This window comes from Bos grunniens, chromosome X (assembly GCF_055505025.1).
Source record: "Bos grunniens cultivar Pamir isolate PY7600 chromosome X, Bosgru_T2T1.0, whole genome shotgun sequence".
In the NCBI taxonomy this organism is placed as follows: domain Eukaryota; kingdom Metazoa; phylum Chordata; class Mammalia; order Artiodactyla; family Bovidae; genus Bos; species Bos grunniens.
Genome location: NC_141194.1, coordinates 114,348,258 through 114,375,720, shown reverse-complemented (window position 1 = coordinate 114,375,720; position 27,463 = coordinate 114,348,258). Strand labels below are relative to the sequence as shown.

Sequence of the window (27,463 nt, the reverse complement as noted above, 5' to 3'; positions counted from 1 at the left end):
TTTGATTTCTTTCATCAGTGTTTTATAGTTTCCTATATCTAGGTCTTTTGTTTCTTTAGGTAGATATATTCCTAAGTATTTTATTCTTTTGTTGCATTGGTAAATGGTGTTGTTTCCTTAATTTCTCTGTTTTCTCATTGTTAGTGTATAGGAATGCAAGGGATTTCTGTGTGTTAACTCATAGAATGAGTTTGGAAGCTTACCTTCCTCTGCAATCTTCTGGAAGAGTTTGAGTAGGATAGATGTTAGCTTTTCTCTAAATTTTTGGTAAAATTCAGCCTTGAAGCCATCTGGTTCTGGGCTTTTCTTTGCTGGAAGATTTCTGATTACAGATTCAATTTCTGTGCTTGTGATGGGTCTATTAAGATTTTCTACTTCTTCCTGGCTCAGTTTTGGAAAGTTATACTTTTCTAAGAATTTGTCCATTTCTTCCAAGTTCTCCAATTTATTGGCATATACTTGCTGATAGAAGCCTCTTATGATTGTATTTCTGTGTTGTCTGTTGTGATTTCTCCATTTTCATTTCTAATTTTGTTGATTTGATTCTTCTCCCTTTGTTTCTTGATGAGTCTGGCTAATGGTTTGTCAATTTTATTTATCTTCTCAAAGAACCAGCTTTTAGCTTTGTTAATTTTTGTTACGGTCTCATTTGTTTCTTTTGCATTTATTTCTACCATAATTTTTAAGACTTCTTTCTTTCTACTAACCCTGGGGTTCTTCATTTCTTCCCTTTCTAGCTGATTTAGTTGTAGAGTTAGGTTAAATATTTGACTTTTCTCTTGTTACTTGAGGTAAGCCTGTATTGCTATCAATCTTCCCCTTATAACTGCTTTTACAGTGTCCCATAGGTTTTGGGTTGTTTTCATTTTCATTCGTTTCTATGCATATTTTGATTTCTTTTTTGATTTCTTCTGTGATTTGTTGGTTTTTCAGAAGCATGTTGTTTAGCTTCCATATGTTGAAATTTAAAAAAAATTTTTTTTTTTCCTGTAATTGACATCTAATCTTATTGCATTGTGGTCAGAAAAGATGCTTGGAATGATTTCAGTTTTTTTTTTTAATTTGCCAAGGCTAGATTTATGGCCCAGAATATGATCTATGGTGGTGAAGGTTCCATGTGCACTTGATAAAAAGGTGAAATGCATTGTTTTGGGGTGAAATGTCCTATAGATATCAATTAGGTCTAACTGGTCCATTGTGTCATTTAAAGTTTGTGTTTCCCTGTTAGTTTTCTGTTTAGTTGATCTATCCATAGGTGTGAATGGAATATTAATGTCTCCCACTGTTATTGTGTTATTGTTAATTTCCCCTTTCATACTTGTTTGCATTTGCCTTATATATTGTGGTGCTCCTATGTTGGGTGCATATATATTTATAATTGTCATATCTTCTTCTTGGATTGATCCTTTGATCATTGTGTAGTGTCTTTCTTTGTCTCTTTTCATAGCTTTATTTTAAAGTCTATTTTATCTGATATGAGTATTGCTACTCCTACTTTTCTTTGGTCTCCATTTGCACAAAATATCTTTTTCCAACCCTTCACTTTCAGCCTGTGTGTCCCTTGTTTTGAGATGGGTCTCTTGTAGACAGCATATATAGGGGTCTTATTTTTGTATCCATTCAGCCAGTCTTTGTCTTTTGGTTGGGGCATTCAACCCATTTACATTTAAGGTAATTATTGATAAGTATGATCCTGTTGCCACTTACTTTGTTATTTTGGGTTCAAGTTTATATACCCTGTCTATGTTTCCTGTCTAGAGAATATCCTTTAGCATTTGTTGGAGAGCTGGTTTGCTGGCACTGAATTCTCTCAGCTTGTGCTTGTCTGTAAAGCTTTTGATTTCTCCTTCATATTTGAATGAGATCCTTGCTGGGTACAGTAATCTGGGCTGTAGGTTTTTCTCTTTCATCACTTTAAGTATGTCTTGCCATTCCCTTCAGGCCTGAAAAGTTTCTGTTGAAAGATCAGCTGTTATCCTCATGGGAATCCCCTTGTTTGTTATTTATTGTTTTTCCCTTGCTGCTTTTAGTATTTGGTTTTTGTGTTTGATCTTTGTTAATTTGATTAATATGTGTCTTGGGGTGTTTTGCCTTGGGTTTATCCTGTTTGGGACTCTCTGGGTTTTTTGGACTTGGGTGGCTATTTCCTTCCCCATTTTAGGGACGTTTTCAACTATTATCTCCTCAAGTATTTTCTCATGTGTCTTCTTCTTCTGGGACGCCAATGATTCGAATGTTGGGGTGTTTCACATTGTCCCAGAGGTCTCTGAGGTTGTCCTCATTTATTTTTTTTTTCTTTTTCCCCTCTGCTTCATTTATTTCTACCATTTTATCTTCTACCTCACTTATCCTATCTTCTGCCTCCATTGGTTCCCTCCAGAGTGTTTTTTATCTCATTTATTGCATTATTCATTATTGATTGACTCTTTTTTATTTCTTCTAGGTCCTTGTTAAACATTTCTTGCATCTTAATCCTTGTTTCCAGGCTATTTATCTGTAACTCCATTTTTTTTCTCAAGGTTTTGGATCATTTTCACTATCATTATTCTGAATTCTTTTTCAGGTAGACTCCCTATCTCCTCCTCTTTTGTTTGGTTTGGTGGGCATTTATCATGTTCCTTTACCTGCTGAGTATTTCTCTCCCTTTTCATCTTGTTTAGATTGCTGTGTTTGTGGTGGGCTTTCTGTATTCTGGCATTTTGTGGTTCCTCTTTATTGTGGAGTTTCCTCCCTGTGGGTGGGGTTGGACGAGTGGCTTGTCAATGTTTCCTGGTTAGGGGAGTTTGCCTCAGTGTTCTGGTGGATGGAGCTGGATTTCTTCTCTCTGGAGTGCAATGAAGTGTCCAGTGGTGAGTTTTGAGATGTCTATGGGTTTGGTGTGACTTTGGGAAGCCTCTATATTGAAGCTCAGGGCTATGTTCCTGCATTGCTGAAGAATTTGGATGATACATCTTGCTTTGGAACTTGTTGGCCCTTGGTTGGTGCTTGGTTTCAGTGTAGGTATGGAGGCTTTTGGATGAACTCTTATAGATTAATGTTCCCTTGAGTCAGGAGTTCTCTGGTGTTCTCAGGTTTTGGGTCTTACTTCTGGTTTTCAGTCTTAGTAGCCTCAAGACTTCTCCATCCATACAGCACTGATGATAAAACTTCTAGGTTAATGGTGAAGATTCTCCACAGTGAGGGACACCATGAGAGGTTCACAAAGTTACATGGAGAAGAGAAGAGGGAGGAGGGAGATGGAGGTGACCAGGAGGAGAAGAGCGGGAATGTAAAGGGGAGAGAGCAAGCTAGCCAGTAAACAATTCCCTATGTGCTTGCCACAGTTTGGAACCCTCAGAGAGGTTCATGGAATTACATAGAGAAAAGAAGAGGGAGGAAGGATATAGAGGTGAGCAGGAGGAGAAAGGGGGGAATCAAAAGGAGAGAGATAGATCTAGGCAATACTCTGTTCCCTAAGTGTTCTCCACATTCTGGAGCACACAGAGAGATGCACAGATTTGGGCAGAGAAGAGAAGGGGGAAGGAGGAGATAGAGGTGACCTGGGGGAGGAAAAGGAGAGTCAAAAGGGGGAGAGAGTAATCAAGCCAGTAATCACACTCCTAAGTAAAAATGGGTACTGAAGATTGGAATCTTAAATGTACAAAATTGATAACAAATACCAAAAATCAAAGATTAAAAATCTAGAGTAGAGGTTAGACTCTCAAAAATACAATATTAAAAAAACACACACAAAATATAAGAAATATATATGAAGTTTGCTTAAAAAATAGGGTCTTTTTTTTGCAAGGTAATAGTAGTTTGTAAAAATGAAAATTAAAGGAGTAATAGAGGACTTAAAAAAAAGAAAAAAAATTTAAATGATAATAGTAAAAATATATCTAGGAATTTCTCTGGAGCTGTTGCAGGCAGTGTGGGGTCAGTTCATTTTCAGATAGTTCTTTGTTCCATCTTATACTTCTCAAGATCTATAGGCCCTTTCCATTGTAGTCAGTGTTAACTACAGGGATTTTAATATGTTGCACCTGTCACTTCCAAAACGATTCCCTCTGTTTATTTGGCTTCTTCTGTTTGCAGGTCTCCTCAGTGTCTAATTTCTGCCCTGACACAAGGAGGCGAAGGTGGTCTCTTGTTTAGGCTCACTTGTTCAGTCGTGCTATGGGGAGGGAGGAACACTGCAAACAAATACCACTGGCATGTGTGGGGAGTGCTCACAGTGTTTTGGCCACACTGGGTTTGCCCCTGCTCATGGCAGGTGTGCTTTCTCAGTCTACACTGCTCAGGCTTCAGGTTGCTCTACAGGGAATGGGCCCTGGGTTGCGTGCACTTCCCAAGTCTAAGCCACTCTGGTTCAGGTTCTCAGGTACTCCACAAAGGCACAGACTTGGTTGGGCCTGCATTCTGTGCCCTTCCCAGGTCCTAGCAGCTCAGGCGACTGAGTTCTAGGTGAACGCACTCTCCTCAGGCAGCAAGTGTGTCGTATTGACTCCCTGGTCCCAGCCTCTCGGTTTCCTGGGTGGCAGCAGGCACGCCAGTCTCCAGTGTGCTGTGTGTCTCTTCTGGGGAGCTGATCTCTGGCTGCAACCCTCCCAGCGGATTTCAACTATCCAGAATCCCAGGAAGTCTTGGTTAGAAACTGAAGTCCTGTTCACAGTTTGGTAGGGGATGGCATCTCTGGGGCCGAGTTTGCTCCTTTCCAGCTCTAGCTGGCGCCTGCCTGCCCCCTGCCTCCAGTGGGAGACGGGCTGGTCTGCAGCCTGCTAGCTCTCCTCTGGTATTTGCTCAGTCCTTTTTCTGTGAGTTGCCTGGCAGTGCCTTAGGTTAGGGCTTTTCATAGGATAGTTCTCCCTCTCTCTCTCTCTCTTTTTTTCCCTCTCTCTCTCTGGCTATCCCACAGTTTAGGTTGCTATCTCATGTTAGCTCCCTCAGATTGCCCTCAGGGCATTCAGGCCTGGTCCTTACCCTAAGCAATGTAACCCGCTCCTCTTCATTCAGCCCCCCACCTGCTGGTGGCGGATGTGAGTGTCTGGGGTACTTCTCTGCTAGGAGTTGCCATTAGGCACGTAATCTGTGGCTTTTTTAAATTTATTTTTCCTCCCAGTTATATTGCCCTCTGAGATTCCAAAACTCCCCACAGACCCCCCAGTGAGAGGGTTTCCTGGTGTTTAGAAACTTCTCCTTTTTTAAGACTCCCTTCCTGGGATGGATCTCCATCCCTAACTCTTTTCTCTCTCTTTTTATCTTTTATATTTTGTCCTACCTCCTTTCGAAGACAATGGGTTGCTTTTCCGGGTGCCTGATGTCCTCTGCCAGTGTTCACAAGTTGTTTTGTGGAATTTGCTCAGCATTCAAATGTTCTTTTGATTAATTTGTGGGGGAGATAGTGGTCTCCCCATCCTATTCCTCCACCATCTTAGGACCGCCTCCCCCCACTAATTTTAATTTATAATTACCTACATGTCTTTCTTTTGCATTCCTCTTAAAACAACAATTTTAAAAAAGAGGCATTTCTGGTTCCAACCATTCTCAGCCAGTCCCTCATTTCATCTTAACTAGTTCTATTTTTGCACAATATTAATGATGCTAACAAATATTCCTGTTCTTCCTTTCCTGGCACATTTTCTCACTACCCCTAAGAGCAGCAAAGCATCACTGAGAGTGAATTTGTGTGTACACACAGCACTTAGCAACGCCCCTGCCCTAGAGAAATAGGTGCTCGACCCACATTCATTAAATGATCCTGGCACCCCAGCATTTCCCTGTTAAGCCTTTCAATTTCTCATCCCCACACCCAAAGTTTAATCAGGGCTCTGGCTTTGTGATGCCCTCTCCAAGGAAGACTAAGGAGCCTGAGGTTGGAGACAGAGGGCTAAGAGGGAGGATGTGTCATAAGATGGTACATAAAAACCTGAACACATTTTTTGGCCAACCCAATAGTATATACTAGGGGTAATTAAGATTAACTACTTCAGAAAACCCTCAAAGTACAGAAAGAAGGAATGTAGACACTGTGAGGAAGAGAGACAGGTTGTCCTCCAGCAAACATGTCTGGAAAGAATAACAAATTATTTCTATCCTTGTCAAAAACCTAAATTCCTCCAAGTATTGGGGTATGGTGTGGCATGAGGCTGTTTTGAGATTAGTAGCAAAACTGTACAAACATATTATTCATAAAAAACCCTGACTTAATCAAAGGGAGATCACATCACACATGAGTGGCCGTAAAGATCTTCCCCTATTTTTCAACACAGAGATGCAACATTGACAATCTACTTCCCAAATTCACATATTGCTCAGATGTGGTAGATGGTCTACAATAGTCTGATGCTTGCTGTTTCCATCCATCTGTCTGACTGCCTCTCTCCTTTTCCTCTTTCTCTTTCCTATCGGCATTAGGTTAAGAGTTAAGAAGCATCACCATACATGAGGATAACAGCCTAGGCAATACCTCCTGAATATTGGTTCTATTGTGTCCTCATATTCTTCAAATATAACTTTAAAATATTTTTTAAAGAATATTAAAAAAGCAAAAGTTTCCTGGGAGACTAAGCTTAACCCCTAATAAACTGGTAACAAATGTTTAAAGGGTATTTTCAAAATCAATTAATAAGAACATAAGAAAGGAAACTCACAAACTTGGAAGCAACTGAGAGAGCTATCCAAAGAGTGGAATAAGTGAGACAGAGAAAGAAAAATACTCTATGATTTCATTATATGTAGAATTGTCAAATTCATAGAACCAGAGAATGGAATGATGATTGCCAGGTTCTGGAGGGTGGGGGAAATGAGATGTTAGTCAAAGAGTACAAAGTTTCAGTCATAAGATGAGTAAGTCCTGGGGATCTTCTATATTAATACAATCATAGTGGCTGTAGTCAATAACACTGTATCTTACATTTGAAATTTGCCAAGAGAGTAGACCTTAAGTGTTATCAACACACACACACACACACACACACACACACACACACACACACACACTGTCACAAGGTAATTACATGAGGCAATGGATACATTAATTAACTTGATTTTGGTAGTCATTTCACAATCTATATATATTTCAAACCATCATATGGTATAGCTTAAAAAATCATATTGTCCAACCTAAATATATACAAATTTCATTTGCCAATAATACTTCAATAAAATTGGGAAAAAATAAGAACAGGTTTCAGTCTTTGAGAGGAAAATCAATGTTGGGCTTCAGCAGTAGAGAAATCTGAGACAGGAGAGTATTTGAGGAGCTCTAAAAGAGAAGCATGGCCAATGAGAAGTTGATAGGTGGAAAAAGGTTAGGGAATTTTGCAATATAGGGGTAAATGCCCAGCTGAAAAAGGAGGACTGTTTTCTCAAAACAATGTTTTTCCAGTTTTAGTCAAGCCTCAACTTGCAAAAGTATAAATTCTTGAAGGACCTAAGTGGAAGTGCCTTCCCAGGAGCCCATAGTTTCCATGTATATTCTCTTAGAATAAAATAGTTAGAATAAAACGTAGAATAAAAAGTTCCTCGAGGTAGTCCAACCCTGAAGAGTGGGTGCCTGCACTCCAAAAGAGGCACGTGTGCTCACAGCTAAAGCCCGACCCCCAGACTACCACCATGCCCTGCATGTTGTACATTACTCTTCACAAAAAAGTGGCATTCAAATTGTAGACCACATGAATGACACCTTCCTATGAAAGGCACTGTACACTGAATGGCTTAGTGTGGTAGCCCAATCAAAATATGATCAATCTATTTAATATCCAGTGGGAAAAGTAAGCATCTAGTATGAAAACATGGGGAATTTTAGCACAGTGATAGAAACTGTAAAAAAGTTAAATGGAAAGGCTTTTATTTAAGTTTTCACAGGTTTCTGCCTTTACATGGCATTGAGATAATAATTATGAGCACATCAAAATTACCCTTTATCTCTGAAAGAAGTCTGTTGTTTTTCTGCATATGTAGTATTTTCTTTTACCTCTTTCTTATGGTCTTTGTTTCTATGCTAAAATTATCCATCTGCTCACACAAGATGTCTACTTGTTTTATTAAATATTTAAATACATCATAGTTATGGTAAAGTCCTGGTCTGATAGGTGGAATGGGGCTTCCCTATTGGCTCAGGCAGTAAAGAATTCACCTGCAATGTGGGATACCTGGGTTCGATTCCTGGGTTGGGAAAATCCCCTGGAGAAGGGAATGGCTCCAGTCTTCTTGCCTGGAGAATTCCATGGACAGAGGAGCCTGGTGGGTTAGTGTTCATGGGATCACAAAGAATCTGGATGATCTTGGAATCTGGTTTTATTCTTTTCTTTGTCTCTTGATAGGAGCTTTTTTTTGTCTTTCTTTAGAGTGTGCATTTTAAAACTTTCATGTGATGCTGAACATCATGTGTACCTACAACAGTGAAAAATGAGATTAATCTTTGCACTTGGAAATGAACATACCACTTCTGCTATCAGGTTTTGCTTCTGTGATGGGGCAGGTGAGTCAGTCTTGTCAGTTATTAACTTGGGAATGGTGTCAATATCTAAGCAGTATTAACTTAATCACTGTGGTAGTTAGCTTACATGCTACACCAGGTTTGAATTCTTCAAGCACTGTTTTGTGCTTAAGGTTATGTCAGGGTTCCAGAGGGTTTTTCTCAGTACTTTCTGCTTTAGTCCTTGATCTCAGACACCCATCACACCTAAACCACACAGTGATCTCTCTCCAGGCCCCTACCCCTTTCCCAGGGGTGCTCTTGTTTGCATCATGGATGCTTTCTAGGCCAGTACAATTCATTTACTTTTGCTTGCACTGGTAAACCAGTCCCTGTATCCCATTTCTCATGGGAGGGGATATCTGTCCTTAAAATCAAGCTACTTAGCAGATCTAAGACCTTAGACCCCCAAGGGGTTCAAGAAAAATTATGAGTCTGTTGTTTATCTGACTCTCTCATGTCACATCATTCACTGTTCTATATACCATGCAGAAGCAGAATTGGATGTATGCCTTCTAGTTGTTATTTCTTAGCTTCTCCTCCATTTATTTTGGAATAATTTTAGATTTATAAAAAAGTTGTATATAACTAGAGTATGGTGAGTTCTCATGCACCCATCACCCAGCTTCCCATAAGCTTCTCATCTTATATAACCATGGGACATTAGTAAAAACTCAGAGATTAACAGAAGCATAATAATATCAACAAAACTATACACATTGCTTGGCATTTTCCCCACTAACTTCTTTTAAAATATTATTTATTTATTTTAATTGGAGGTTAATTACTTTACAATATTGTAGTGGTTTCGCCATACATTGACATGCATCAGCCATGGGTGTACATGTGTCCCTCATCCTGAACCCCTCTCCCACCTCCCTCCCATCCCATCCCTCAGGGTCATCCCAGTGCACTGGCCCTGAGCACCCTATCTCATGCATTGAACCTGGGCTGGTGATCTATTTCACATATGTTAATGCACATGTTTCAATGCTATTCTCTTAGATCACCCCACCCTCGCCTTCTCCTACAGAGTCCAAAAGTCTGTTCTTTACATATGTTTCTCTTTTGCTGTCTCACATATAAGGTCATCATTACCATCTTTCTAAATCCCGTATATATGTGTTAATATACTCTATTGGTGGTTTTCTTCATGACTTACTTCACTCTGTATAATAGCCTCCAGTTTCATCCACCTCATTAGAAATGATTCAGATGCATTCTTTTTTAATAGCTGAGTAATATTCCATTGTGTATATGTACCACAACTTTCTTATCCATTCCTCTGAAGATGGACATATAGGTTGCCTCCATGCCCTAGCTATTATAAACAGTGCTGTGATGAACATTGGGGTACACACGTCTCTTTCATTTCTGGTTTCCTCAGTGTGTATACCCAGTAGTGGGATTGCTGTGTCGTATGGCAGTTCTATTTCCAGTTTTTTAAGGAATCTCCACACTGTTCTCCATAGTGGCTGTACTACTTTGCATTCCCACCAACAGTGTAGGAGGGTTCCCTTTTCTCCACACCTTCTCCAGCATTTATTGTTTGTAGACTTATTGATAGCAGCCATTCTGACTGGCATGAGATGGTACCTCACTGTGGTTTTGATTTGCATTTCTTTGATAATGAATAACTTCCTTTTCTATTCCTCTGACAAGTAAAATTTCCCAGTCCTTTTTTTTGTTTGTTTTTCATGCCATGTATAGTGTTTAGTAGTACTGGTCAAGCATTTTCTACAGAGTCCCTCAAGCTGAGTTCTTCTGATGTTTTCTTTTGAATATACTGGGGTTCTGAGTTTGAGGGAATACCACAGAGATGAAGTACTCTTCACATTGCATCTTATCAGGAGGTGTATCCACATAATTTAATTACTGGTAGTATTAACTTTAAATTCTTGTTTAAGATAGTATCTGTGTGCCAGATTTCCATAATGTAAAGTCACTACTTTCACCTTGCCTACACTATTCATTCTGGAAGTGAGTCACTAAGCCTACCCAACATAGTGCAGAGGCATTAAAGTACACCTCTTGGAGAAGGAAGTATCTACATATATTATTTAGAATTCTTCTGTACCTTCTCCCACATGTATTCACTTCTTAAATAATTTCATTATATCACTATGGATTCATGAGTATTTTATTATTTGGGTTTTAATCAAGTGCTATTGTTATCAGGCTCCTTGGAAAAGACCCTAATGCTGAGAAAGATTGAAGGCAGGAGGAGAAGGGGACGACAGAGGATGAGATGGTTGGATAGCATCACCGATTAGATGGACATGAGTTTGAGTAAGCTCTGGGAGCTGGAGATGGACAGGGAAGCCTGGGGTGCTGCAGTCCATGGAGTCACAAAGAGTCGGACCCGACTGAATGACTGAACTGATTGCTATTTGCCAATCAAAGTATTCAGCTTTGGGAATTAGAAGTTCTTTCAGGTTGAATCATTTATCATGCCCCATGCTTTTTGGGGAACACTTCTTTAATTACTGATACTCCAAGCTGCTCAAGATTTGTCTTATATTTCATTTCAGTTCAGTTCAATCATTCAGTCATGTCCGACTGTCTGTGACTCCATGGCCTAGCATGCCAGGCCTCCCTGTCTATCACCAACTCCCAGAGTTTACTAAAATCATGTCCATTGAATCAGTGATGCCATCAAACTATCTCATCCTCTGTCATCCCCTTCTCCTCTTGCCTTCAATCTTACCCCAAATCAGGGTCTTTTCAAATGACTCAGCTCTGTGCATCAGGTGGCCAAAGTACTGGAGTTTCAGCTTCAACATCAGTCCTTCCAATGAATATTCAAGACTTATTTCCTTTTGGATTGACTGGTTGGAACTCCTTGCAATCCAGGGGACTCTCAAGAGTCTTCTCCAACACCATACTTCAAAGGCATCAATTCTTCAGCACTCAGCTTTTCTTATACTCCAACACTCACATCCATACATGACTACTGGAAAAACCATAGCCTTGACTAGATGGACCTTTGTTGGCAAAGTAACATCTCTGAATTTTAATATGCTGTCTAGATAGGTCATAACTTTTCTCCCAAGGAGTAAATGTACTTTAATTTTGCAGCTGCAGTCACTATCTGCAGTGATTTTGGAGCCCCCAAAACATAGTCTGCCATGTTTCCACTGTTTCTCCATCTATTTGCCATGAAGTGATGGGACCGGAGGCCATGATCTTTGTTTTCTGAATGTTGAGCTTTAAGCCAACTTTTTCTCTCTCCTCTTTCAGTTTCATCAAGAGGCTCTTTAGTTCTTCACTTTCTGCCATAAGGGTGGTGTCACCTGCATATCTGAGGTTATTGATATTTCTCCCGGCAATCTTGATTCCAGCTTGTGCTTCATCCAGTCCAGTGTTTCTCATGATGTACTCTGCATATAAGTTTAATAAGCAGGGAGACAATATACAACCTTGACGTATTCCTTTCCCTATTTGGAAAGAGTCTGTTGTTCCATGTCCAGTTCTAACTGTTGCTTCCTGACCTGCATACAGATTTCTCAAGAGGCAGGTCAGGTGGTCTGGTATTCCCATCACTTAAAGAATTTCCCATAGTTTACTGTGATCCACACAGGCAAAGGCTTTGTCATAGTCAATAAAGCAGAAATATACCATTTTATGGATTCCCTTCTTTTTTCAATGATCCAATAGATATTGGCAATTTGATCTCTGGTTCCTCTGCCCTTTCTAAATCCAGCTTGAACATCTGGAAGTTCACGTTTCACATACTGTTGAAGCCGGGCTTGGAGAATTTTGAGCATTACTTTACTAGCGAGTAAGATGAGTACAAGTCTGCAGTAGTTTGAGCATTCTTTGACATGGCCTTTCTTAGGGAATGGAATGAAAACTGACCTTTTCCAGTCCTATTGCCACTGGTGAGTTTTCCAAATTTGCTGGCATGTTGAGTGCAGCACTTTCACAGCATTATCCTTTAGGATTTGAAATAGCTCAACTGGGATTCCATCACCTCCACTAGCTTTGTTCATAGCAATGCTTCCCAAGGCCCAACTGACTTCGCACTCCAGGATGCCTGGCTGTAGGTGAGTGAGCATTATCGTGGTTATCTGGGTTGTGAAGATCTCTTTTGTATATTTGTTCTGTGTATTCTTGCCATGTCTTCTTAATATCTTCTGCTTTTGTTAGGTCCATACCATTTCTATCTTTATTGTGCCCAAGTTTGCATGAAATGTTCCCTTGGTATCTATAATTTTCTTGAAGAGATCTCTAGTTTTTCCATTCTATTCTTTTCCTCTATTTTTTGCTCTGATCACTGAGGAAGGCTTTCTTATCTCTCCCTGCTATTCTTTGGAACTCTGCATTCAAACGGGCATATCTTTCCTTTTCTCCTTTGCCTTTAGCTTCTCTTCTTTTCACAACTATTTGTAAGGCCTCCTCAGAAAACCATTTTGCCTTTTTGTATTTCTTATGCTTGGGGATGGTCTTGATCCCTACCTCCTGTGCAATGTCATGAACTTCTGTCCATAGTTCCTAAGGCACTCTATCAGATTTACTATGGTATTCAGTTCAGTTCAGTTGCTCAGTCACGTCCGACTCTTTGTGATCCCATGAATCACAGCATGCCAGGCCTCCCTGTCCATCACCAACTCCCTGAGTTCACTCAAACTCATGTCCATCAAGTCGGTGATGCCATCCAACCATCTCACCCTGTGTCATCCCTTTCTCCTCCTGCCCGCAATCCCTCCCAGCATCAGGGTCTTTTCCAATGAGTCAACTCTTCGCATGAGGTGGCCAAAGTATTGGAGTTTCAGCTTCAACATCAGTCCTTCCAATGAACACCCAGAAATGATCTCCTTTAGGATGGACTTGTTGGATCTCCTTGCAGTCCAAGGGACTCTCAAGAGTCTTCTCCAACACCACAGTTCAAAAGCATCAATTCTTCTGTGCTCAGCTTTCTTTATAGTCCAACTCTCACATCCATACATGACCACTGTAAAAACCATAGCCTTGACTAGATGGACCTTTGTTAGCAAAGTAATGTCTCTGCTTTTTAATATGCTATCTAGTTTGGTCATAATTTTCCTTCCAAGGACTAAGCATCTTTTAATTTCATGGCTGCAATGTGGTATTAGATCTGGGCAAAAATTTCACAAACATAATTGCTAATTCAACCCTTAAAATGGTTTGAACAAGCTTATATCAGAGGTGACACCAGTTTTTAATCCCATTCCCCAACAGAAGAATACAAAATTTACAACATACCTTTCAGGCACTATTCCAGTCCTGTGATCATGTCCAAAAGTGTGTGGCTCTTCGGTCACTCATTCTCTTTCTCTTTTATGTAGCATTTTTATTAAGAAATAACAACTGTAGGAAAAAATAGGGCAAAAGTCAATGTATTATTTATTCACATTTAAGAACGCTGCAATATTTATCCAGACTTAAGTGATCCTGTTGCCACTTCATCCCTTCACATGTAGTATTTTTATAATTAACATTAAAATTGTAAGGAGATAAACTGAAAAGATGTGGGCACCATATTTTCCTTTCTCTCAACCAATCAAAGTCACTTCAGTTCAGTTCAGTCACTCAGTCACGTCCAACTCATTGTGACACAATGAACCGCAGCACACCTGGCCTCCCCGTCCATCACCAACTGCCGGAGTCCCCCCAAACCCATGTCCATCCAGTCAGTGATGCCATCCAACCATCTCATCCTCTGTTGTCCCTTTCTCCTCCTGCCCTCAATCTTTCTCAGAATCAGGGTCTTTTCAAATGAGTCAGCTCTTCACATCAGGTGGCCAAAGTATTGGAGTTTCAGCTTCAACATCAGTCCTTCCAATGAACACCCAGGACTGATCTCCTTTAGGATGGACTGGTTGGATCTCCTTGCAGTCCAAGGGACTCTCAAGAGTCTTCTCCAACACCACAGTTCAAAAGCATCAATTCTTTGGTGCTCAGCTTTCTTTATACTCCAAATCTCACATCCATACAAGACCACTGGAAAAACCATAGCCTCGACTACATGGACCTTTGTTAGCCAAGTAATGTCTCTGCTTTTTAATATGCTGTCTAGGTTGGTCAAAACTTTCCTTCCAAGGAGTAAGCGTCTTTTAATTTCATGGCTGCAGTCACCATCTGCAGTGATTTTGGAGCCCAGAAAAATAAAGTCAGCCATTGTTTCCACTGTTTCCCCCTCTATTTCCCATGAAGTGATGGGACCAGATGCCATGATCTTCGTTTTCTGAATGTTGAGCTTTAAGCCAACTTTTTCACTCTCCACTTTCACTTTCATCAAGAGGCTTTTGAGTTCCTCTTCACTTTCTGCCATAAGGGTGGTGTCATCTGCATATCTGAGGTTATTGATATTTCTCTTGGCAATCTTGATTCCAGCTTGTGCTTCCTCCAGCCCAGCGTTTCTCATGATGTACTCTGCATATAAGTTAAATAAGCAGGGTGACAATATACAGCCTTGATGTACTCCTTTTCCTATCTGGAACCAGTCTGTTGTTCCATGTCCAGTTCTAACTGTTGCTTCCTGACCTGCATACAGGTTTCTCAAGAGGCAGGTGAGGTGGTCTGGTATTCCCATCTCTTTCAGAATTTTCCACAGTTTATTGTAATCCACATAGTCAAAGGCTTTGGCATAGTCAATAAAGCAGGAATAGACCTTTTTCTGGAACTCTCTTGCTTTCTCTATGATCCAGTGGATGTTGGCAATTTGATCTCTGGTTCCTCCGCCTTTTCTAAAACCAGCTTAAACATTTGGAAGTTCACGGTTCATGTATTCCTGAAGCCTGGCTTGGAGAAATTTAAGCATTACTTTACTAGTGTGTGAGATGAGTGCAATTGTGCGATACATTGACCATTCTTTGGCATTGCCTTTCTTTGGAATTGGAATGAAAACTGACCTTTTCCAATCCTGTGTCCACTGCTGAGTTTTCCAAATTTGCTGGCATATTGAGTGCAACACTTTCACAGCATCATCTTTCAGGATGTGAAATAGCTCAACTGGAATTCCATCAACTCCACTAGCTTTGTACATAGTGATACTTCCTAAGGCCCACTTGACTTCACATTCCAGGATGTCTGGCTCTAGGTGAGTGATCACACCATTGTGATTATCTGGGTTGTGAAGATCTTTTTTGTACAATTTTTCTGTGTATTCTTGTCACCTCTTCTTAATACCTTCTGCTTCTGTTAGGTCCCTATTGCCAAATTCAAGTCACTTATTATGTTCTAATAATCAATGCTTAAAATTGATTATATTCAAATAAAATTTTATAGTAGTCTAAAGTTTTTTCTTAGTTTTATTGTATGTTGTGCCCAGTGATTTTATTTTTTTTATATAATTGAAGTATAGTTGATTTGCCTGTGTATAACAGTGATTCAGAATTTTTACAATTACACTTGATTAAATGTTATTATATGATAATGGCTATAATGACCTGTGCTATACCATATATTCTTGTTGCTTAACTATTTTATACATAGTTTTAATTTAGATTTCTCTAATAATTGGTGATGTTGAGCATCTTTTCATGTGCCTATTAGCCATCTGTATGTCTTATTTGGAAAAAAAAAATTGTCTATTCATGTCTTGTGCTCATTTCCTGACTGGGTTGATTTTTTGATACTGAGTTGTATGTCAGTTGCATCATTTGTAAACATTTTCTCCGATTCTGTAGGTTGTTTTTTTTGCTGTGTGGACGGTACCGTCTTAATCTCTAAATATATGGTGAAATCAGAGGGGAGTTTCTAACCACTGGGAAGGTTCTAGGCTCTGAGAAGAAAGGCTAATAAATGAGTTAGAGAGTAAAGAGATTTGGTGTTTAAAGTTTTTTTGTGTAAGGACAGAATTTTAGCAATTCTATAAGAGACCTGAATACTATGAATAAATAGATCTACTGAGGGTCTTCCCTGGCAGTCCAGTGGTTAAGACTCTGTGCTTCCACTGCAGGGGGCATGGGTTCCAAGATCCCATAAACCACCTGGAGTGGCTAGAGGGAAAAAAAAATAGATCTTCAAGAATAAGGCAGGTTCCTTATGTAGTCCTATTGTTTATACATTGAGGATAGACACCGTCTGTATATTATGTGTAACTACCAGAACCATAACTACAAAGTGAGTCTGGGGAAAGCACTAACCATTTATTTGTATTCTCAGCCCAGCTGTGATTAACCTGCTTTCTGGAGAAAGTGCTGCCCCAAGACTATGCATAATTAGAACCTAAGAGAGAGAATATGAAGTCCTCAACTCAGAATTTACCATAGCTTTACAGCACTGAGCACAAGTCTTCTTCACCCAGATTCACCAAGGAGAGAGGATCTTCCCCAAATTCTATGACAGAGAGCCTAATTCTGGACTAGCTGAGAGACTAAATTCTAGTAAAGTAGTGAGCCTTGCATGAGGTAAGTGACTGGAGCCTCTCAGGTCCTGAGATCTGGTCAACATGAACAGTACTGGACTACTTCCTGCCATCTTCACCAAGGGAGAAGCAACTGTGCTGTATATATTTTGCTTTTCAATTTGTATGCCTCCTCTTCTCTGACATGACTGCAAGTTCCGTGAAGGCAGGGCCAGTTCTGCAGCCATGCATCACCTCATATCAAAAATCTGCATAGTACAGGCATTCTACAAATCCCTTAAATTTTTTAAGGGATAAAATTGCTACAGTGATGGTCCAGTCTTCCTAATAACAGGTGGACACTTATCAGGAAACTTACTTGTAACACTTAAAAAGCAATTATTTTGGATATGTGAAAAAGACTAGTATCTGATCTCTATCTCCTCCTAAGTGCTATTGTGTATACCAAAATATATGTCAACAAAATACATGTAAATGCCAAAATATATGTAAACAAAACTTTGGTGTGTATTTAGTGCCTCATGCAAAGAGGAATAGACATCCAGAAAGCCCCCTAAAAAGTTAACTGAAAAATGTTTCTCCAAATAAAAAAAAGAAAAAGAAAGACATTGTAAATAAGCCAACAACAACAAAAACAGTATACTCCAAACTTAAGGCACTTTAATTCAGTTTTAATTAGGGATAAATAGATTCAATGGATTAGATCTGATAGACAGAGTACCTGAAGACTATAGACGGAAGTTCATGACATTGTTCAGAGGTTCGGACTTCCCCGGTGGCTCAGATGGTAAAGCGTCTGCCTACAGTGCAGGAGACCTGGGTTCAATCCCTGGGTCAGGAAGATCTCCTGGAGAAGGAAATGGCAACCCACTCCAGTACTCTTGCCTGGAAAATCCTATGGACAGAGGAGCCTGGTGGGTCATAAAGAGTCAGACACGACTGAGTGACTTCACTTTCACTTTCATTCTTCACTTTCATGACACTGTGCAGGAGGCAGTGATCAAGACCATCCCCAAGAAAAAGAAATGCAAAAAGGCAAAGTGGTTGTCTGAGGAGGCATTACAGGTAGCTGTGAAAAGAAGAGAGGTGAAAGGCAAAGGAGAAAAGGAAAGATATACCCATCTGAATGCAGAGTTCCAAAGAATAGCAAGGAGAGAAAGAAAGCCTTCCTCAGTAATCAGTGCAAAGAAATAGAGGAAAACAATAGAAAGAGATAAGTGATGATTTCAAGAAAATTAGAGATACCAAGGGAACATTTCATGCAAAGATGTACACAGTAAAGGACAGAAATGGTAGGGACCAACTACCAGAGCTTGCTCAAACTCATGTCTATCGATCAGTGATGCCATCCAACCATCTCATCCTCTGTCTTTCCCTTATTATCCTGCCTTCAATCTTTCCTGGCATCAGGGTCTTTTCTAATGAGTCAGTTCTTCATATCAGGTGGCCAAAGTATTGGAGCTACAACTTCAGCATCAGTCCTTCTAATGAATGTTCAGGACTGATTTCCTTTAGGATGGACTGGTTGAATCTCCTTGCTGTCCAAGGGGCTCTCAAGAGTCTTCTCCATCACCACAGTTCAAAAGCATCAATTATGCAGCACTCAGGAAAAACCATAGCTTTGACTAGATGGACCTTTGTTGGTAAACTAATGCCTTTGCTTTTTAATATGCTGTCTAGGTTGGTAATAGCTTTTCTTCCAAGGAGCAAGTGTCTTTTAATTTCATGGCTGCAGTTACCATCTGCAGTGATTTTGGAGCCCCCCAAAATAAAGTCTGTCACTGTTTCCCCATCCATTTGCCATGAAGTGATGGGACCAGATGCCATGATCTTAGTTTCTTAATGTTGAGAGTTAAGTGAGCTTTTTCACGCTCCTCTTTCCCTTTCATCAAGAGGCTCTTTAGTTCCTCTTCACTTTCTGCCATAAGGGTGGTGTCATCTGCACATCTTCACTTTCTGTAGCCTGCCGGGCTCTTCTATCCATGGGGTTCTCCAGGCAAGAATACTGGAGTGGGTTGCATTCCCTTCTCCAGGAGATCTTCCCAACCCAGGAATTGAACCCAGGTCTCCTGGATTGCAGGCAGATGATTTACCAACTGAGCTATGAGGGAAGCCCAATGTATATACTACAGATATGATGAAACTGTTTTTGGAAAGCTAGATAGAATTCTCTGCTTCCATGCATATACTACTGGGCTGGATTATTCTGCATTCAGTTTAATAAGGCTAAATTATTTTGAAGTAGCCATGAAACAGTAGCCATGTACTCATTTTAAGTTGATATGGGGAAATAATGAACATTCTTTGTCTCAGATGTTCCTGTGTACCATTCCCATCACCCTACTAAACATCTACGACTCCCAAAAGACAGGAAAGCACAAAGCTCAGTCTCAGAGCTTAGTCATGGTGAAGGAAATGATAGCTTACAGTGAACAATGTCAGATTTGTAATTTCTGAAAAAGAAGATTTAGCTTCAGGATCAGGGACAAGGCTTGATCACTCAGAGCTTTTGTGTGGTGGAAGTTTTATTATAGTGAAAAGGAACAGAGAAAGCTTCTGACATAGACATCAGAAGGGGATGGAGAGTGCCCCCTCACTAATCTCAGCAAGGGAGCTTCAAACTTTTTCACTTGGTTATTCAGTTCAGTTCAGTCGCTTAGTCGCATCTGACTCTTTGTGACCCCATGGACTGTAGCATGCCAGGCTTCCCTGTCCATCACCAACTCCTGGAGTTTACTCAAACTCATGTCCATTGAGTCCATGATGCCATCCAACCATCTGTCATCCCCTTCTCCTCCTGCCTTCAATCTTTCCCAGATCAGGGTCTTTTCCAGTGAGTCAGTTCTTCACATCAGGTGACCAAAGTATTGGAGTTTCAGCTTCAGCATCAGTCTTTCCAATGAATATTCAGGACTGATTTACTTTAGGATGGACTGGTTGGATCTCCTTGCAGTCCAAGGGACTCTCAAGAGTTTTCTCCAAAACCACAGTTCAAGAGCATCAATTGATTATTAGCATCACAGTTCAAAAGCATCAGTTGGTTATTAAAATAAATCAAAAGAATGTTTCAAGGTTGTAAAGGTCTTACTAGACCCACTGTCACAATTTACATTTTAAGATAATAGGATTAGAACTAACAATAGAAAGATCTTACCAGTTTCACTCCCATAATATATAAGATGGCAGGATTAGTCAGAAGGTTCTTAAGGAGAAACCTGTCCTCAGGATACATTGCTGTTATACAATCATCATACAGAGTTTAAGGAAAAACATACCCTTGAGCAATATGAGTTGTTTTGTTCTGTAATTATTAGCCCTGGGCTTAAAGAAAAAACTGTTTTATGTGACTAAATCGAAGGAGTGTAGAAAAAACAGTTTGTCCTTTCTCCTCCTTGAGAGCCTCAGACCCCTTTCTCTTCCTCAGGGACCCCAGACTTCTAATCAACCTACCTAAGAATTAACTCTCAGAAACATGTTTCAGAAAATAAACAATTCTAAATATCTTGATCCTTTCTTTGAATTTCTTGAAATTCAAAAAATTTGAAAAGTAACCGAAGTTAGATTCCACAGAAATATTTATATATACCAATTTCTCTTTTGTCCACTTCTCTCTTCCTTGAAGTATTTGGGCCCTTGACATGTCTCTCCAAACTTCTCAAGGGAAAAGAATAACAACTCAGAACTCTCCTTCAACTATCAGCCATAAGTAAAATTTCTCCTCTACATACCTTATGCCTCAGGAGCTTCAAAGAAGTCTTCTTTGTAGAAACCTATCAAACAGCAACAGATTTTAAGACCCCATACCCCACAAAACCACACATAGACACATCCAATCACACAATAATTTAAAACAAACGATGAAATCTCACAAGAAAAACACAAAGAACTAACCACAAGCCAAACTCATAAGTCAATAACAACAACAAAAAACTCCAGCAACACACAGTTCAAAGTCCAGACAAATATTGCTGCTGTTGCTGTTTACTCTCTAAGCTGTGACCAACTCTTGCAATCCCATGAACTGGAACCTGCCAGGCTTTTCTGTCCATGGGGTTTCCTAGGCAAGAATATGGGAATGGGCTGCCATGTCCCTTTCCAGGGGATCTTCCTGACCCAGCGAACAAGCCTGTGTCTCCTGAATTGGCAGGCAGATTCTTTACAACTGAGTCACCTGGGAAGTATTCCAAACAAATGGCATAGACACATATCATTATGCAAATTAAAGTTCAACAGAAAACACAGTGAAATACAAAAAAAAAAAAAAAAAAGAACAGAAAAGGAAATACAAAAACCATTCAATGCAGACCAACAAATACTAATCAGAATAACAATAAGAAAGAGCATACAAAGTCTAAAAATAAATTAAAATTCATAAAATCTAAAAGGAGCAAAAGTCAAAGAAAGCAAAATCCTACACATGAAACAAATCCAGCTTTCTAGTTCACCCCAAAGATATTGGAAAGTAACATACTGGGATTTAACAGCCTCTCTAATAATGTGAGCCAATTCTTTATAATAAGTCAATCTCTCTCTCTCATGGGTGGCAGATATCAGTGCACATATCTGTGTGTATGTATGTGTGTGTTACGGATATAGTGACAACATTGAAGAGAAATAAAAATATTCAAAGGAATTTTGAAGTATCTAAGCCTTGAAGAGAGGCAGCATCACTCCATGAGAGGGTTAAAAGAGTTTGGAGGTCTGTAGGGAAGGGCACGAAGGTGTTCAAGCTACCAAAAACAAAAAAATCAAAAACCTTAAATATTGTGGGAGAAACACATAGGTGTAAACTTTTCAGGAATATTGAAGGTAGGAAGTATATTTGGGTTGTACATTGAGGGAAAAAACTAAGAAATATGGGAGAAGAAGGATCATGTTTGTACCCCAAATGTTGTTCCATGTGTGGTCAGTTCTTTTGTGGATAAAGAACTAAAATACAGGAAGAACCCACATGGGAGACTTTTCCCAGAGCTTTTCAAATTCCCAGTCAGGTCTTTGAAGAGGTGACCCATCCCAGTGGAGCTCTGTAATTAAATATCCACCCACCATTACTAAGGCCACCTCAAATGTTGTTCATATTACACATTGCTACACTCAGAGAGATGCCTTTCAAAATTCAATATAAGTGAATAACGCCTTCCTAAGTAGGGCACTGAGCAAAACACAGGTGAAGGTGGCAGCCCTGTCCTTTATAGCAAAGTGATACAAAACCCTGAAGAACATTTAGGTGAAGTTTTTCCTAGGGCCTTAGGCTCTGTAAAGGATCCCAGGAGTTGAACCTGCACTAGCTCAGTGGTTTCAAGGTGCCAGAAATGACCAACTTCCCCCGTCAGGGTCAGCACTGATGGATTTGCTGTGTATTGCTCCACTCTAAGAAATGCCAATCATATTTCTATCCACATGGATGGCACTTCCTGAAGTGCAGCACTGCACGCAGCATAGTGAAACGTGGTGACCCTGCCCAAGCTACAAAACCTTCCCTCACTATGGTACTTTGTCAACATTACAACATTCTCAGCCAGTGAGGAATTGACAGAATAGACCCAAAAGACCTGGGAAACAATCACTGTGCTCCTCCCTTTTCCCCTTCCTTGAGTGTTTCTCTCCTCACCTGCTGTGCATTTAATGTGACAGAATCTACACCTGAGAGAAAATAAGCCGCCTTCCTTTCCTTTGCCCTCTTTCTCTTAGATATAGAATACTTGCCTACATTATGTTTTTAAAACTTATTCATGTTTTTTTGGTTTTGAAGGAGTTTTTGTTTGTTTTGGTCAGGCCACAGGCCATGTGGGATCTTAGCTACGCACCCAGAGACTGAACACATACCCTCTGCGTTGGAAGCATGGAGTATTAACCACTGTGCCACCAGGGAAGTCCTGAGTCCTGCTTATTTTTAATGTAATGTGGTTGGATCATGCAAAAGTACTTTGTATTTCCCATGTATTAGTTGTGCAGTTAAAAGAATCACATGACCTACTCATCTTATTTGAATACTGCAGACTACATAAATCTCAGTTGGAACAGTGTTGGATAGAATTTTCTTCTTCACACCTTGAGTCTTCCTTATATCACCATGTGGGCTTCAGCTTGGCACCCACTGGTCATGGATGGAGGACTGCAGTAGCAACACTACAAACATGAAAGTCAGAAAAATCAATGTGCAGACAGGGATCAAACCTGTGTCTTCTGCATTGACAGGCAGATTCTTTATCACAGAGCCACCTGGGAAGCCTTCCAAACTACTGACATAGGCACAAATCAATATGTAAATTAAAGTACAACAGAAAACACAGCGAAATACAAAAAAAAAAAAAAAAGAAAATACAAAATTTCAATCAACTCACACAAAAATTACCAATCAAAATAATAATAAGAAAGAGTATACAAAGTCAAATAATAATTAAAATTCATAAAATCTAAAAGGAGCAAAAGTCAAACAAAGCAAAACCCTACACATGAAACAAATTGATAGGAAAAGTATAACAAAAACCGAACAGGAAGCAAACCCACAACTCCAAACTCTAAAAACCTCATAACAAAATTCTCATACACCATATCCCATGCACACAAATATATATGAACATATACACCAAAACATATGCAAACACATATGTGACTCTTCCCATCACCATATAAATACAAAAAAGTCTTAGAATAAATGTCAAAATCACTGTCACCAATAAGTATAGACCAGGGTAATGAGACCCAGTGCTCAGAAAACCCTTCTAAGTGAAGAAAAGATGGGAATAGACACTATGATTAGTAAACATATGTGGTATATCATAATACTATTGAGAAAGAAAGTAATTTCCTTCCATTTCTTTACAACCTACACATCCCCCAACTCCTTGGGATAAGGAGGGACATGAGGATGTTTGGAGATGGGTTGCAAATCAACTAAGCACCATTTACCAACACTTGATTGTGATTTAATTCAATTTGCCTGGAGGAAGGCATCAGGCTAAACCACATTTCCCAATACATCAATGTACAGTAAGTTTCATTTCTCTGTTGTGTGTCTGTGTGTGTGATGACAGCTGTGGTTTATGAATAGATACCCTCAAAACATGGAGAAGTAAAAGTCAATGTAATTTTTTCTAATTTTTAAAACATCTTAGAGGGGAGTTAGGGTGACTAATCCAGATTGCCAAGGGTAAACTGAACTTCTCTCACTCTCTTTAGTCACTAAGTCATATCCGACTCTTGCAACCCCATGGAACTTCTATTCTAAATCAAAGATAAGGAAAAATATCTCTGGAATATAAGAGATCCCATAGGACATCTCTTAGTATTTCTGGACCTGTGATTAATGTGAATGAAAATACAACCACCAAATCCAGGACTACTAATGGCTAAGGCCCTTCAGGAAAAGTTTGGGTAAGCCCATCAAATAAAGAACCATGACCAGGTGAGGTATTCACTGAAGGCAGAGTGAAAACAGAATGGGTAGTGGAAGAAGGTCATTATAAATGATACCAAAACCATATAAACAGTTACAAAAATGTGCAATTATGACAATTGTCATATGTGCAAATATGACAAATGTCATATGACATTTTGTTGTATACATATTTGCATTTTATAGTAAATTTATTGTTTTATTCTACTGCCCCCTTATCCTGAAACATGAAATCATAAAAAATTAAAACATATTAATTAAATATTATAAAATTTACATCATAGTATTTCATTTGTAAGATACTAAAGAGAGGAGTAAACATCACTCAAGAATTAACCTCCTCTTCTGGGAAAGGGGTTAATGCATTTTCAGTTCTATGTAGGATCATGTTGTATCACATTAGGGAGAATTATGACCTTGTTATTTTGTTCATTTTGAGGTTAATTGTGCTTTAAGGAGATACATAGGGATTCCAAATTGATAAGGGGTGAAATTTTGATGATTAATTTTAGGTGTCAATTTGACTGGGCAACAGTGTGTCCAGGTATTTGGTAAAACATACTCTGGGTGTTTCTGTAAGGGTATTACTGGATGAGATTTAAATTGGTAGATGGAGTAAAGCATACTGCTCTCCCTAATGGTGGGCCACATCAAATCAGTTGAAGGCCTGAAAAAGGCTCACTGTCACTGAGTAAGAGAGAACTTCTCCTGCCCAACTTCCACTGAGCCAAAACAATTTTTCCCTGACTTTAGACTTTAAATGAAACATTAACTCTTTCTGAGTCTCAACCCTGCCAACTTTCAGACAGGGACTACATCATTAGTTCCCCTAGGTCCCCAGCTTTCTAGTTCACCCTGAAGATGTTGGAAAGTAGCATATGGGGGCTTAACAGCCACTCTAATAATGTGAGCCAGTTTTTACAAGAAATAAATCTCTCTTTCTCATGGGTGGCAGGTATCAGTGTGCATATGTGAGTTACTGATACAATGATATCATCAAGGAGACATAAAAATATTCAAAGGAATTTTTTAATTTTTCCAATTGCTTTGGAAAAAACCTTGAATATTGTGGGAAAAACAAAAATAGGTGTAAACTTTTCAGGAGTATCACAAGTAGGAAGTATATTTGGGTTGTACATTGAGGGAAAAAACTAAGAAATATGGGAGAAGGATGTTTGTACCCCAAATATTGTTCCATGTGTGGTCAATTATTTTGTGGACAAAGAGCTAAAATACAGGAATAACCCACATGGGAGACTTTTCCCAGAGCTTTTCAAATTCCCAGTCAGGTCTTTGAAGAGGTGACCCATCCCAGTGGAGCTCTGTAATTAAATATCCACCCACCATCACTAAGGCCACCTCAAATGTTGTCCATATACACATTGGTACACTCAGAGAGACACGACTCAAAAATCAATATAAGTGAATAACGCCTTCCTGAGTAGAACACGGAGCAAAACACAGGTGAACGTGGCAGCCCTGTCCTTTATAGCAAAGTGATACAAAACCCTGAAGAACATTTAGGTGAAGTTTTTCCTAGGGCCTTCCTTCTCTAGGTTATAGAAGGCTCTGTAAAGTATCCCAGGAGTTGAACCTGCACTAGCTCAGTGGTTTCAAGGTGCCAGAAATGACCAACTTCCCCCGTCAGGGTCAGCACTGATGGATTTGCTGTGTATTGCTCCACTCTAAGAAGTACCAATCATATTTCTATCCACATGGATGGCACTTCCTGAAGTGCAGCACTGCACGCAGCATAGTGAAACGTGGTGACCCTGCCCAAGCTACAAAACCTTCCCTCACTATGGTACTTTGTCAACATTACAACATTCTCAGCCAGTGAGGAATTGACAGAATAGACCCAAAAGACCTGGGGAACAATCACTGTGCTCCTCCCTCTTCCCCTTCCTTGAGTGTTTCTCTCCTCACTTGCTGTGAATTTAGTGGGACAGAATCTACATCTGAGAGAGAATAAGCCTTCTTCCTTTCCCTTTCCCTCTTTCTCTTGGATATAGAATATTTGCCTACATTATTTTTCTTACGTTTTTAAACTTTTTAAAATTTTCTGGTTTTGAAGGAGTTTTTGTTTGTTTTGGTCAGGCCACAGGCCATGTGGGATCTTAGTTACCCACCCAGAGACTGAACACACACCCTCTGCGTTGGAAGCATGGAGTATTAACCACTGTGCCACCAGCAAAGTCCTGAGTCCTGCTTATTTTTAATGTAATGTGGTTGGATCATGCAAAAGTACTTTGTATTTCCCATGTATTAGTTGTGCAATTAAAAGAATCACATGACTTACTCATTTTATTTGAATACTGCAGACTACATAAATCTCAGTTGGGACAGTGTTGGATAGAATTATCTTCTTCACACCTTAAGTCTTCCTTATATCACCATGTGGGCTTCTGCTTGGCACCCTCTGGTCGTGGATGGAGGACTATAGAGGCAACATTACAAATATGAAAGTCTGAAAATCAATGTGCAGATAGACCAATATGTGCAAATAAAGATGCAGATAATGAAACAAACCAAAAGATAATCCACACAAAACAGTGCAGTGCAAACAACAAGAAATTAAAATTACTATGGAATATTCTAAATAACACATTTAAATGACAGAATGGTTAAAAAAAGAATGCACAAAATACAACAAATTCAAATACACAAAACACAAGAAACAAACCAAAGTAAGCAAACACAAATAAAACAGCAACAAAAAATAATGCATGAACTAAATTTTAATGAACATACAATAAACAAAAACAAGAATTAATTCATAAATTAAAAAAAAACCCAGCCATAGAGTATATCCTCACACACACAAGTACAAAACTCCCAAAACATATGCACTAAAAATGACTTTGCTGCTGCTGCTGCTGCTAAGTCACTTCAGTCGTGTCTGACTCTGTGCGACCCCATAGACGGCAGCCCACCAGGCTCCCCTGTCCCTGGGATTCTCCAGGCAAGAACACTGGAGTGGGTTGCCATTTCCTTCTCCAATGCATAAAAGTGAAAATGGAAAATGAAGTCGTTCAGTCCTGTTTGACTCTTGGTGACCCCATGAACTGCAGTTTACCAGGCTCCTCCGTCCATAGGATTTTCCAGGCAAGAGTACTCCTCAGTAAACACAAAGCCTGAAAGTAAACTTCTCAATGGAGTCCCTATGCAACCTAGCACATATTAAGAATGGAGGCCATTCACTTCTAGGAAAATGCTGAGGATACAGGAAAATGAGGCGTGGACACTGATAAGTAATCAGATGTGGTTACGGGAC

The 27,463-nt window shown here is 39.6% G+C and overlaps 1 long non-coding RNA gene across 1 annotated transcript; it reads right to left on the bottom strand.

Moving 5' to 3' along the window:
- Positions 1-7,811: 7,811 nt before the first annotated feature.
- On the bottom strand, positions 7,812-20,625 carry LOC147341221 (uncharacterized). The gene is made up of 3 exons (XR_015159867.1): positions 20,519-20,625; positions 13,685-13,789; positions 7,812-8,373 (listed from the first exon to the last, which is right to left on the bottom strand). It is a non-coding gene; the product is annotated as an uncharacterized LOC147341221 (long non-coding RNA).
- Positions 20,626-27,463: the final 6,838 nt, after the last annotated feature.